The sequence below is a fragment of the Sus scrofa genome, chromosome 8, assembly GCF_000003025.6.
Source record: "Sus scrofa isolate TJ Tabasco breed Duroc chromosome 8, Sscrofa11.1, whole genome shotgun sequence".
Lineage (NCBI taxonomy): Eukaryota > Metazoa > Chordata > Mammalia > Artiodactyla > Suidae > Sus > Sus scrofa.
Genome location: NC_010450.4, coordinates 81,654,982 through 81,668,381, shown reverse-complemented (window position 1 = coordinate 81,668,381; position 13,400 = coordinate 81,654,982).

Sequence of the window (13,400 nt, the reverse complement as noted above, 5' to 3'; positions counted from 1 at the left end):
TGCTGTTTTTTTTTTTTTTTTTTTTATTGTCCCTGTCAGTTAGCAGCCCAAGGTTACTCCCAGCTCTCTGTCAGGGCTTTGATTTTTGTCAGCTATGGCCAGGTCCTTTTAGTTATCTGCTATCTTTTCAGCTTTGTTCAGGCTGAGCTCTACTTGTCTACTAATTAGCTCTTTGGAGATTTCCCTTTAAAAACTCACTATCACAGAGGACAGGAACCGTTCAAAAGTTTTGTGCTTCATAGAAATTCCATATTCATCCATATCTTGTACAGCCATAGTTTTAAAATTAAAAGTGGCAGGTCAGGCCAATTTAAGGTATAGAAGGAACATCATCTATAAAGAGAGACCTTCAGGTTCTTGATCAGGTATGGAGATGAGTGACAGGGAAAAAGAAGGGTTTACATCAAAAAAACACTGAGGGGTACGAATTAAAAAGAAACTATCACTCTGTATAACATATTCACATTTTCTTTATCTTCTGGTGTGCAAATATTGTGCTAGCTGAATATAAAAGTAGCACAACTTTAGGGTACAAAAAAAAAAAAAAACCACACTGTAATAACATCAAGAGTGGTCTTACATCAAGGAGGGCCCTGAGGATGTCTTTGTTGTCAACTTCAGAAGAAAAGAGAGGAACAGAAGAGGAAACTGGCAGAAGGAATAGATGCCAAAGAGAACTCAAAGGATTAGGTCCGGGTGAGGTGATCGGTATTCGAAAACAGTCTGCCTTCTGGCTCTGATCTAAGGGAATAGGCTGGCAGCCAAGCCAGAGGGCATAGCAGCACAAACACACCTTCGGCACACTGCTTGAGGGTTGCCTCAGTGCCTTAGAAATTGTGCTAGCAATTAGAAAGAAAGCTAGGAAAGAGCAATAGGCAAAATACTCTATTTACAGATAAAACTCTGCTTTTTACATAATTCCTGACCTGCTTGTCCCTTCCACACAAACATACCTTTGCTTTTTTTTTTTTTCTTTTTGCAGGCTCCCTTCTTTTGCGTGACTCCCAAGTACGTTTTTTCTTCTGCTAACTTAGTGCTGTTGTAAATTGCGCTTATATTGCATTTACACCCTGTTAATGCCTGCAAGATGAAAGTAAAAACCTTTGAATATATTAATGCTATAACACAGATGTCTTACTTTTTACCCCCCCCCCTTTTTTTAGCGAGTTGATGTGGCTAATAATGATGCAGATTGTGCTGGATGGATGTGCAGATGAAACAGGGGAATACAGATTAAATAAAAAGTTCTTCAAAGCTTACGTTTGCTTCCTAATTTAACTTCTGGGCTTGTCTCTGCGGTAGTAGGTGTGACCAGGCATCATGACATTTTTCTAAAACAGCTTGGCATCACAGAGCAACAATCACCCAAACAGCACTGCTGTACTTCTTCGAAGCCAGAGAAAAATAATAATAGGGAAAATGAAGACTGTGAGTGGTTCTGTATGGAGAGGTCTGACCCGGCCACTGACAACAAGGAAGCCGAGAGAAACCAGGGACAGAGGTTCTGTGCTTAAGAAGCAATCCTCTTACACTGAACTTGGCTTTTTGTAGCTATATTCAAAGCATCAGTAGCGATTGCTTCCAGATATTAAATGAGGTATGCACCAGAGGTGGTCACATACCCATTCTGGAAACATCCATGGAATGACTTTGTCATGGAGCTCCTTTAAACAAGGAATATAAGGGGGTATTAAGGACCTAAGGCCTTAAATCAGGCACAACCCATTTCTCTCTCATGGATCTGTTCATTCGAGGAGAATTTGTCAGCATGCCACTCTATACCAGGGATCTTGCTAGGTCCCTGGGATATAAGGTCTGGTGAGACACAACCCCCTCCTTCAAGGAACTCAGAGTCTGATGGACAGGACACATGCAGGCAGAAAACCCGCTAATATCATCTGTTACAGGAATGAAGAAGTGCCAGGCCAAATGGGGCAAGACTGCATCTGCGTTCTACACCTTTAATGTGTGAGGGGAAGCTTACCAGCTGGACAAATGTGATGAAGACGTGCATGTTGAGGCTGGAATCCCGGAAGACCAGAGCATGAGGCAATGGTGAGGACATCACTGTGGCTGGAGCTTAGGCTGTATGGGGGCCGGGGGGCAGGCTGATAAGCAATAAGACTAGGGCAGCAGGCATGAAGCAGACTCTACAAGGCCTCCTATGATGAGCTAAGGCATTCAGAATTTACACTCCAGGCAGCAGAAAGCCAATGAGAAGCTTTCAGTGAAGGGGAAGGGTGACAGGAGCTGATGTTCTTTCCATTACTTTGTTAGTGGTATGGAAGGCAGACTGGCTCCTGTAGAAGAAAGACTGGAGCCATGAGGCCATTTAGGATGAGTGTGGTTCTCCAGACGAGACGACAACGGTCAGCTGAAGAAATGAGCCTGGATTCGAGAGACCCTGTTGAGGGACGTAGATGTACAGAACTGAGCTTCAGTTAAAAATTTCTGCCAGGGACCACCTGGCCCCCCTGCCCCTTGAGGACTATCTTACACTCATCCTGCAGTTCCAGGCTCCTTTCCAGGTAAAAGGCACTCGGTGCATAGGAGACTAATAAGATCCATGCAAGAAAGCGCATTCGTCTTCCCTCTTACACCTTGAGCTCTGTGAATGCAGATCGCAGCCGCAACTTACTCATTCTGTGACAGCATCTAAATAGAGCATTGAAGGAGACACACACTTTATGATACTTTCCAGAATGAATGAGTCAAAATGAGTGCAATCCCCTCTTCCCAGATTGTCAAATAGTGTTCTGTTTGTTTAAAATAGCTGCTGGATGGTAAAATTCATTTTTTTTTATGTTTTTATTTTTTATTTTGAGAGGGGGAGGTGAGCAATTTGTTGTAATAATAAAAATAAGATAGGCTCTGTTACTTTTTGGAAATGAGTACCCATCTCTTTGCAAAAATAGCACTAAGTATGTGTTATTTAGGTGGTGACCTAGAGTGTTGACTTCCCAGGTGACACATGCAGAGCAGGTCTATGTAGTTACATGGCAGACGTGTTTCAGGGAGTGACTTCCAGGCCTGTGGTTTTTGGAGGTAGTGAGCTCCTGATGCTGGAAGACAGGAAACCCATTACCTTCTGCTGATGTTACTAAAGAAGCACTAGGTGAACGTGGCTACCAGGGACAGTTGGGTAGGCTGGGCACTGCACCAGGACACCCTGCCCAGGGGCAAGTGACCACTGAAATCCAGGAGATGAGTCTATCTTGAGGGGGGCTTTTTCTTAATCTCACTTAGGAGCTGGATGGGAGAATGGGATCCTGGATTCAAGGTAAAAGGACTAGAATTAATGGAAAAGGGTATGGCTGGAGCTAGTTTTACAGAAGATGCCCCATTCATAACTACCCTCCCATTACACTGTGTCCTTTCAAACTATCTTCCTCTTATTTTTTTCTCAGTAGTTTTTGAGCTTCATATCAGCCCTGATGTTGGGACCTTCTCTCTCACTCTCAGCTTGGCTGGTACAGCCTTAAAGGGACCTGAAAGAGAACAGGCACATACAGTGTCTTTAAACACAATTGACACTGCCATCTGTCAGGCGCCAAGGGCATCTGGGAGAGATGCTCTCCGTGCGCATCTGGCCAACTGGTTGACTGAGGGACCCTAATAATTACATAATCGAAGCCATAGCATCGTCCACTGGCTGAAACTTCAGACATTACTTATGGATGAAATGAGGTCAGAAGAGGTCAGAAAAGACAAGAAATGAGCTGGCCATGACAGCTGTCCAAACTGCCCTTGAGATGCAACCCACAGCACTGGAGCCAAGGAAGCATCTTCTCTTGGAGAAGAGGTTCTGTCCACCAGATTCACTGCTGCTATGTGAATCTAAGGTGTTTCAATCCTAGGGCAAGTCTCCCAGGCAAAGTAACTCTCCTGGAGGAGGAGGCAGAAAAGCAAGCAAACACTGCTTTTGAAATATGGATCGCATTAACCTCGTGTTTGTACTCGTCTGGTGAGCTTTACTGCCAGGCTGGGAGCTCCACGAGAGCAGCTATTAGCATTGCAGGTAGTCCATAAGCAACTCTCTGAATGAAAGCTGCACACAGGCATGAATGAATGGCCAGCTTGATGACAGCCAAGCACATACACCCTGGTGTAGAGAGCTGAGGAGAGAGCTTTTTAAGGACAGGTCTCACGGAAGAAAAAAACATTTTAAGTCTATTTCTTTGGTTGTACAGTCAAATTAAAAGGTCTACTCTTGTGAGGGATAGTTCACTGGAGCAGGAATACGAAGTTGGAAGTTCACTTGGAGAATTATAACAGGAGTTACTCCATCTTAAATATGAAGCCACAAATAAAACCTTAAAATCATCTCAGTCTTTAATTAATGGCCCCTTACCCAGGGCCAGGAATATTAAGAACGAGAATAAATTTAGATATTTAAACTTATTCTTCATAAAATTCCTAGTTTCTTGCATAAGAAAAGAGCATATTGAGTTGGACTTGGTCACTTCATTAAGCGTTGCAAAGTCCCTTTTTCATTTCACCCGAATGCTCTCCCAATTATAGCCACGCTTAGAAAAAGCACAAATATAATACAAACGTTCTTCGTAAAAATATTAATTAATGCTAATCTTGAAGAGCTAAAGCCTAAAAAGAGCAGAGTTCCCATTTCTAAATCTTGAGTCAAGGCTATAAAAACATGTCTACAGCTTTTTACTGTAAACATAGTGAGAGCAAGAATTTTTCTTTCTGAAGAAGTGAAAAATGCATTTCTAAGCTGCAAGCCCTTCCAGCACAGTGTTGGATACCAAATGCAGCTTCTTTCTGCTGCACTTTATGTTAATGCTATTCTTTTCATGGGTGAAAGTTTCATTTAAAAAGAAAAGGATCCAGGAATACATAGATAGTGCGGAAGTGATGGCTGGGAAGAATAGCAATAGTTTATGTGGTCTGGGAATTCTCTTCTGTGTCACCATCCTCCCCCTCCTATGAGTATAGCAAAATAATTGGCCAACATAATTAAATATGAATCCACACAACTTCAGCCCCTGAACGTGGGATCAGCCTTTTGATAGGCTAAAAGAGGTGCTTCACCCAGCCCTGTATTCCAAAAGCAATACCTGTACTTTTTTGGATTTGTGAAAAGATGTGTCTGCTGTAAATAAGAAGCACCTACCTAAGCATTTCCTTATGAAGACATCGAAACCTTCAAATGTATTTATCACGCATGCAGCGGGCACATGATAATACATTATAGACCTTCAGTTCTGGTTTTCCCCACCAGCATCATACGTTCTTAAAAGGAAGGAGTTTTCAGCTTATTTGGGAAATACCAGTACCAGAAAACTCAAGTAAAAGAAACAAACAAACATAATGTAACTGTGGTCAGCAGCTGGAAAATGAACCAATAATATCTACTGTGGAGAGCAGAGATTTTCACCAGGTACCATTGAAAAGGTATACATAAAATAGCAAATAGAGTTCCCCTCCTCAAAAGGGCTACAGTCAAATGGCAAGAAACATATACAAAAGAATCCATGTGAGTCTTAAAGAAATCAGAGCATGCCAAACCAATTACAAACAGATGCACACGAATCTGTACAAAGGCATCTCACTGGCAGGCTGATTTCCTAAGAGACAGCCTCAAAACTTGGGCTTCCAGGCCCAGAAACACAGAGGGACGACAGTATTGTCCACAAGATCAACTTAGTCATTTTCTGTCAAAGCAGTTAGTTACTGTGCGATAAGGGAGAGGTTCCATGGTTTGATAATATGATAAAGATTTAATAAAATTAAGCCAATAGTTGATTTACACACTCTTCTGTTGATTCTTTTCAACAGACTATGAATTTTGCTTTAGCTAAAAAGAAAAGGAGATAGTTTGTAGAATTTTAACTTGCAATATTTAAATAAAGTGCAGGAAAGATGATATTTTTTAGGTTAATTGGAGGGAAATACAACACATCTTTAACGAAGGGATTTTAAATTTACAACGCAAGAAAGTGCAGCCTTAAAAAGACAAAAAAAAAAATCTTAGCATTTAGTATTTTTGTAGGATAGAGAACGGAGAAAAGTGTCTGGTTCTAAGAAGTAATTTCTCATAGAAAATTCTAATATTTATAACCAAACCTCATAAGCATTCAAAAGGAATAAGCAGAATTTCTACCTGAGGACAGAAATACTGGCTGCTATTTTTGATGCAGATTTAACCCATATCCAACTGCACACATGGTATAATTACAGGCTCGAACGTGAGTACAGCAGGAAGTTACTGATCACTCTATTTGGGTTAAGAATTAAAGAGCCAAGTTAATTTTTAACTGAATTCACTCTGACTGAACAACTAAACTTACAGCTGCGTAAGTGAATGGTCAAGTGAGTTACAACTGTGACATCTATGACTTAACACTTATTTTGAGAAGTGGGGTGATTAGATTTAAACAATCAAAAAATAAAAACATTATTTCAAATTCATCTCTGCCATGAATAACCTATTTCTTTAGAGTCTTCTTTAACATTTTGATATGTAATCTATTGGGATATTATAAGATACATATTCAAAAACAGAAGAGTAAAATAATCAATAGAGCCAAACTGTCATATATAAATTGCCTATTTATTTAAATTCTATTAATCAAAAAAACCAATTAATTGTGATATTTCTGTTAATAGTTTAATGATAATAATAACTGGTATTTAGAAAGATAAACCTGGAACTTTTGAAGTACCTTCTGAATCATTAGTTTTGGAGGTAGCATACGTAGCTTTTGTTTGTTTACAGATATTACTTCATACCAAATTGCTCTCTGAGAAAAAGAGTGGGAAGTTTGAAATGGTACCCTACCTACACACACACACACACTCACACACACACACACACGCACGCACGCACACACATAAAGACCTCTAAAATAAAGATAAATTACTTAGTGCAGTAGAGATAACGATTTAGTTAAAAGTCTTTTTTGAAACTGTGAGGAGTATAGAGAAATACGATAAATGCCATCGGCATGCAGTGGAGCAGAAGGGTGCCCGGCCATGGCATCAGGCAAGTCCAGTAACAGGCTCAGGGGTGGTGTTTGTGTGTCTCAGTTTCCCCATCTGTGCACAGCAGAAGCTCTTTACCACTCCCAGTGCTGACCCTCCTGTGTTCTAATTATGAAGATCAGAAAAGAAAAAAAAAAAACCTTTCTCTGACACATCCCACACATCCTACATGTACAGCAGAGACTGAATGAACATAAAGGATCAACTCACAGGTGCGTTGCTTAGTGAGTGGTCTTAAATAAGCCAAAAAGAAGAGATTTTGAAGTTGGAGTACTAAGAGTCAGTCCCAAAATCATGCTCTCTTCATCATTTCACCTGCAACGAAAACGACATCCACTGTAAAAGCGTGCATTAAAAATGCATTTTATTTTAATTAACTTTGAGCATGTTAATATGCTCATTTCTATAAGTCAAAAGTATTTGCTCACACATTTACAAATCCTGACCCAGGACACATTTTTCATGCTCTACTAGACATTTCTGTTATAGAAGCCGTTCTAAAATATCTAACTTCTTTTGTGAGAAGCTACTTTAATTATCTTCCAAAGATATTACAATGTGGTGGGGCATGGGAAAAAGGGAATCCTGGCCTTTTTTTTTTTTTTTTTTGGTGAAAACAGTGCAGTTTATAGATGGCCTCCTGTTGGACAGTTGTTTGCATTGGGCAAAATAAGAATTCTGTCCAGCTGAGTAAACACCAGGGAGCTGTGATACAGCAGCTTGAAATGTTGGGGAAAGGTGGGTTCCAGCTGGGAATGTTGCACCTTTAATTTCTCATGGTTGAGTACGAATGGGATGAAAACCTGTAATTAGAAATTAGACAGGATACCAAAAAAAAAAAAAAAAAAAAAGCAACTTCTGTGTCATAAAAGCAACGTGGGTTCTACCTGGTCCCTTTTGGGCTAAGTAAGCTGTTTGATCAGCTTCTTTCAGTCTCTGTGGATGTCCTTATATGAGTCTAATTGAAGGACTCCTGTTCTCTTTTTATTTTTGCGCTATGAAAAATGTATCGGAGATGTCTTATAATGAACTTTGATATGGTGAAATGATAATAATGTCCTAATTATATATAAAAATGTAATTACACTTGCTTCTATTATAGAAAAACTCCCTTTATAATGAAGTGTTATGTTGGAAAAAGATTTTCATTATAGGCGGACTCCTTCACTTGTTAATTTGAGCTCGATTCATCACTTTAATATTAAAAAAGTTCTTTGTAAGTTACTTTTGATGTGTCTCATTTATGGTTCATTTCACTTCCTGGGTACCACCAGGAGCCCAAATCCAAACTTCTTTGAAAGACACTTAAAAATACATCTTTCAAAAGAAATTCTTCTTTCTGCCTGGTGGAACAGCAGTAATCAAGAAAAATATTACTGACTTTCTCATTTATCTGAGCTCAGAAAACTTCTGTTTTGAGATTTGAAAACAAAAATATATATGTGGCTTCTAAGATGTGAAAAAATCTGTCAGTGCATGAGGTGGTAACAGCTTATGTAAAGATAGGTTTTAGCCAAAAATCGATTACATAGGTAACATTATGGCACTTGAACAACATAGCTCCCTTTTCTCCTCTTGTTGGAATTGCTCAGATCATCACTCTACCCAATCAAGTACAAAACTGAGTGCTACAGATCCATCTTTTTGGCTCTTCATAACAAACTGGTCAAGGTCTTGGTAGGAAAAATAATTAGATGGGTAAAATCAGTTTTGAAATATTCAGTTATTCAGCTGAATCTGTCTGCCATCCCAGGAAAGAAATGTTTCATCGTTAAAACCAGAAAAAAAAATTAAGCTATAAATTGTCAGAATCAACAAGAAATGTAACTGGCATAAAGAAGTTATTCAAAAGTGTGGCAGACAAAAAATCCAAAAGTTAACCTACAGCTACCACAAAGTGTTATATTTATTTTAGGACATACACTTTTAGATTTTAAGAAAGATTAATTCATCAAAAAAGTAATTTAATTTCGAATAGTGGGTCCTTTGAAGTATGATTAAAATAAGTCTGACTATTTTATGAGTCCCTACCTTTGTTTATTGTTCTTTAACTTCTAAGTAGACTAGGAATCTTGAAATTCTGGAGAATTCTAACTTCTTTTGAAACCTCTTCCTGAATGCGGTGACTCTAGGAATTTCATCCTAAGTCTAGTTATGGGACATTAAGGGAGTATGACTTGAGTCCTCTCTCTCCACAGCCCCAACCCAACGTTCAGTCTTTCGGTTGAATCCTCTTGAATCTACTTCCCAAACGTCTCTCATATCCACCACCATGCCCCAGTCTAAACCGCTGCCAAATCTCACTCAGATACTTCAAATGGCTTTCTGGTCTTTCCGCTTCCTCTCCAATCTATTCTCGATGAATCAGTTAATCACCTTGTCAGTCATAAACCAAACCATGCCACCTCCCTGGATAAATCTTTTCCATGGTTTCCCTCTGCACTCAGAATGAAATCCAAGCGCCTTACATGGCACTAGAGGCTGGCGACGATCTGACTCCTACACACACTGCTTCCGTTCCCGCCACTCCCCCTTCATGCTTGACTCCTCTCAGAACTCCACTCCTCCTAACACACTTTTAGCCCCTTAAAAACACCTGCACTGCTGCCTGTGCCTAAATGATCCTTCCCAAACATCACATAGCTTTTTCATGGCTACCAGAAGTGTCGGGCAGCCTGACTGAGCAGAGCCCAAGTTTGACTCTTCTTTCTCCTAGCACCCAATTTCTTCTTTCATTCTTCCCTCCCTAATTGTCACTCGGCTTTTCTTTCGTTTCTGTATCCTTGGTAAGAGGTGGGTTTCAAGAGTCATGCTAAGTCCCACACCACATCCACTCCCCTATCTCCTGCCTCCAAGAATCTAACGTGTGTTCTCCCAAACTTACCAAGCATTTCCATCCCATCAGGCTCTGCAAATGCCCTCCTCTCTGTCTGGATGGTGCCTTTCTCACAATCTGCAGACTTCCCAAATCTTTCTTGTCTTTCAAGACCCCATTTAAATGCAGTCCCATCTCAGAAGCCTTCTTTGATTCCCATAATCAGAAGTAATTCCTCCATGGCTTTTAGCACCACGTTATAGCATGAATCCCATCTTGGTTTGATCCAAGGTTAGTTGCATACAGGTCTGTTATCTTTGTAACTACACTTCTGATGGTTTGGAGTATTTTTCTCAGTATGAGTTCTCTTAAGTTTTCCACATTTAGTTGATGCCCTCCCTTCACCTCCTTTCCGCAAATGGTATAACTTAATAGACAGAGGATAGTTCCCCTGATTAAATAAAACTGGTAAAGAAGGCGATGGTTTCCTCTACCAGAATTTTCGTTAAAATGTCTAACATCCTTGCTCTTTCAGACATCAACCATAAGCAAGTTAATCATAAAGTAATAATTCAAATGCCATTTGACAAGTAATGGCAACTTAAGGAGAACAATTATATTTCCACCATTACATTTTTACTTTTCTCCAAGTAAAAACAGGGAACCAAACTTTTGTCAATGGTCATCGGTAATGTGGATGGAATACCATAGGAATGTAACCATGATGAAATCTCACTGACAACAACATGGCTATAAGTGCTAAGAGGAAAGATGGTACGTAATATTAACAAAAGGAAGAATAGCCAAGAAAACCCCTGAATTTTCAAAAAATAATTTTATACAACTAATTTTGGAAATGATTTCGGTAAAATGTAAATATGACTAGATGACCTACTTTAATTCTTGCTCAAAAGGATCATTATAACAAGTAATAATACATTAAACTCAAAAGAGCAGGAATTGAGAATTGCCAAAGTCCCTCTTGGCTCGTTGTACATTCTGAGGTTTTCATTTCTCAACGTGTAAGATCTTTCAAGTTGTCTCATGTTAAATGTTAAAAGGATGAAAGAATGTATACATGAACCATCTCTGAAAATAATTTTCCAAGAACATTATTAGTAGTAAGAAAATTCTTCTCAAAATATCTCTATTTTAAAAAAACCTTAGCAGTGTCTCCTCTCCTAGTAAACTATATCATATTCATTCTTTTGACAACTAGTATTTGAATCCAAAAGGTAGAATCTAAATTAATACTAGAAGTTGTGTTTCTGAAAGAATTATGTTCCACTGCATATAACAATTCAGTATAAACTGAATTGGGTGGAATAAGACATGAGGGTTTTTTTTCCTTATGTTAAAACATTTTGGGGCTAGGCACTCACAGGCTAATATACAGGCACCCTCATCATCAAGGATTCTACTTCTTCTAGTTTGTGCTTCATTGGGGTTTTTTTTTTTTGTTATTTATTTATTTAATTGTCTTTTTAGGGCTGCACTCTCAGCATATGGAGGTTCCCAGGCTAGGGTTCGAATCAGAGCTGTAGCCACCAGCCTACACCACATCCACAGCAATGCCAGATCCGTGCCACATCTTCGACCTACACCAGAGCTCAAGGCAATGCCAGATCCTTAACCCACTGAGCGAGACCAGGGATTGAACCCACGTCTTCATGGGTGCTAGTTGGGTTTGTTACTGCTGAGCCACAACAGGAACTTCTGTTTCTCTGTTCTTAGTCACAGCTTTTATTCTCAGTCTTGACACGTGTCCCAATATAGCTACTGGAGCACTAGCTTAACCACAACATTTTGGGCAAGAAAAAAGAAGAAGAGAGGAAGGACAAAATGTCTTGTTTCATACCTGAGTCAATTCCCTTAAAGAGAGTTCTCAGAAATCCTACCCAATGTCTTGATATCTTCTGCTTATATCTCATTAACCACCCTTACCAAAAGAAGCTGGGAAATGTAATCTTTTATTTAGGCATGCTATTGCTTGGAATAAAATAGTGGTGCTGTTGGTAAGGAAAGAGAGAAGAGTGAATATTGGGAAAGTCACATCCTGTAATGCTGAAATAACATATATACTTGAGGATAAATATTTTCAACCTCATCTCATGCCCTCTTCTGCTGACTTGCTCTGCTCCAAACATAATAGCTTCCTGGTAGGAGTCTGGAGAATCCTTACAATCGCTTGCCTTTTCCACTGGAAGTTTGTCATCTGACTTCCATGGCTGGCTCCTTTCACTTTCCAGGCAAAATGCCACCTCCTCAGCAAGACTGTCCTCAAACTCTAGTCTGTAGGAACCTCCTTCCCCAACCCTGTTATTCTCTCCATGACCCCCAGCTATATCCTCCAAAGCCCTTAGCACAGCAGTAATTGATGCCTTTATATATTTGTTTATTAGTTTATTATTTGTATATCCCTACCGAGAGTGTAAACCCCAGATGAGCAAAGGTTGGACTTCATCACTGTTGTTTTCCCAGAAATCCATCTGGTGCCTCATGCATGTAGTGTTCAATACATCTTTATTAAACAAAACAAGGAAAAAAAGCCACCAAGAAAACTGTTATTCAGCAAATAAATTCAAACATCACTTTGCCAATATTTTCCCTTTGTGTGACCAACTAAACCTCAGTTCTCCTCTTGCAGGAACGACCTGTTTGAGTCATGAGAATCAGGCTTCATATGTGACAACCTTGGCAGTTCAGTTGGTTGGAATTGTTCTACTGAGCCCAAGAGTGTCTCCTTCTGCATGATGTGGCAGGACAGTTGTATTCATCTGTAAGCTCTGCTCTGGAAGCTTCTGAGGGAGAGAAACGCTCATCCCCCATCGAGCTCACATCTCCAAAAGATTCTCATAGGAACCTAATCAGAGCACCCATGCACCATTTTTGGTTCTTTCAATACAGCAGAAGTTTCTGGAGGAAAAAAAAAAATTTAAAGCTTTTCTTCAACTTAGTATTTTACCTGGTATTCTCATGGTGTCAGTGGAAGGATGAAAGAAACCCAAGCGATGAAAGAAAGGAAAGAAGAGAGGTTAAGAGGGAGGGAGAAGGAAATAAAGAGAAAGGAAGACAGAGAGAAAGAAAGAAAACAGACCGATTAGTTGCAGAGGAGAACTTTCCGTTGTGGCAGTTTGAGTCCCAGTCTTTGGAGACTTGCTGGAAGACATTTTAGCATCTAATACTTCAAGCAGCTCATTAGGGTGATAAAAAGCCTGTGATGAAGGGGCAATGCTGTGCTTGAAGAGCCATGGGTTCCTGTTATGCTGAATTATTAAGCAGTCAATATTCTGTGGACCCCGGCCTGCCCGCCTGTCTTCAGCAGGTGGTGCCCCTCTGCCTTGCTCTGGAAAGCAGCTGCTTCCTTCCAGCCTCCCCAGAGCCTGCAACAGCCATTTGTTTCGATTTAAGACAGACACTGTCATTATTTTGTGCAGAACTTCACAGAAATGTTTCCTACTAAATGCTTGAACCATCTGAGGAGCACCCGGCAGGCTGCTGGCTTCATTAATAATGCATCCATGCTTATCAATAGGTTTAGACAACGGGTATTTAGAAGCTTCTTCAGAAGGAGTGGGTGGAT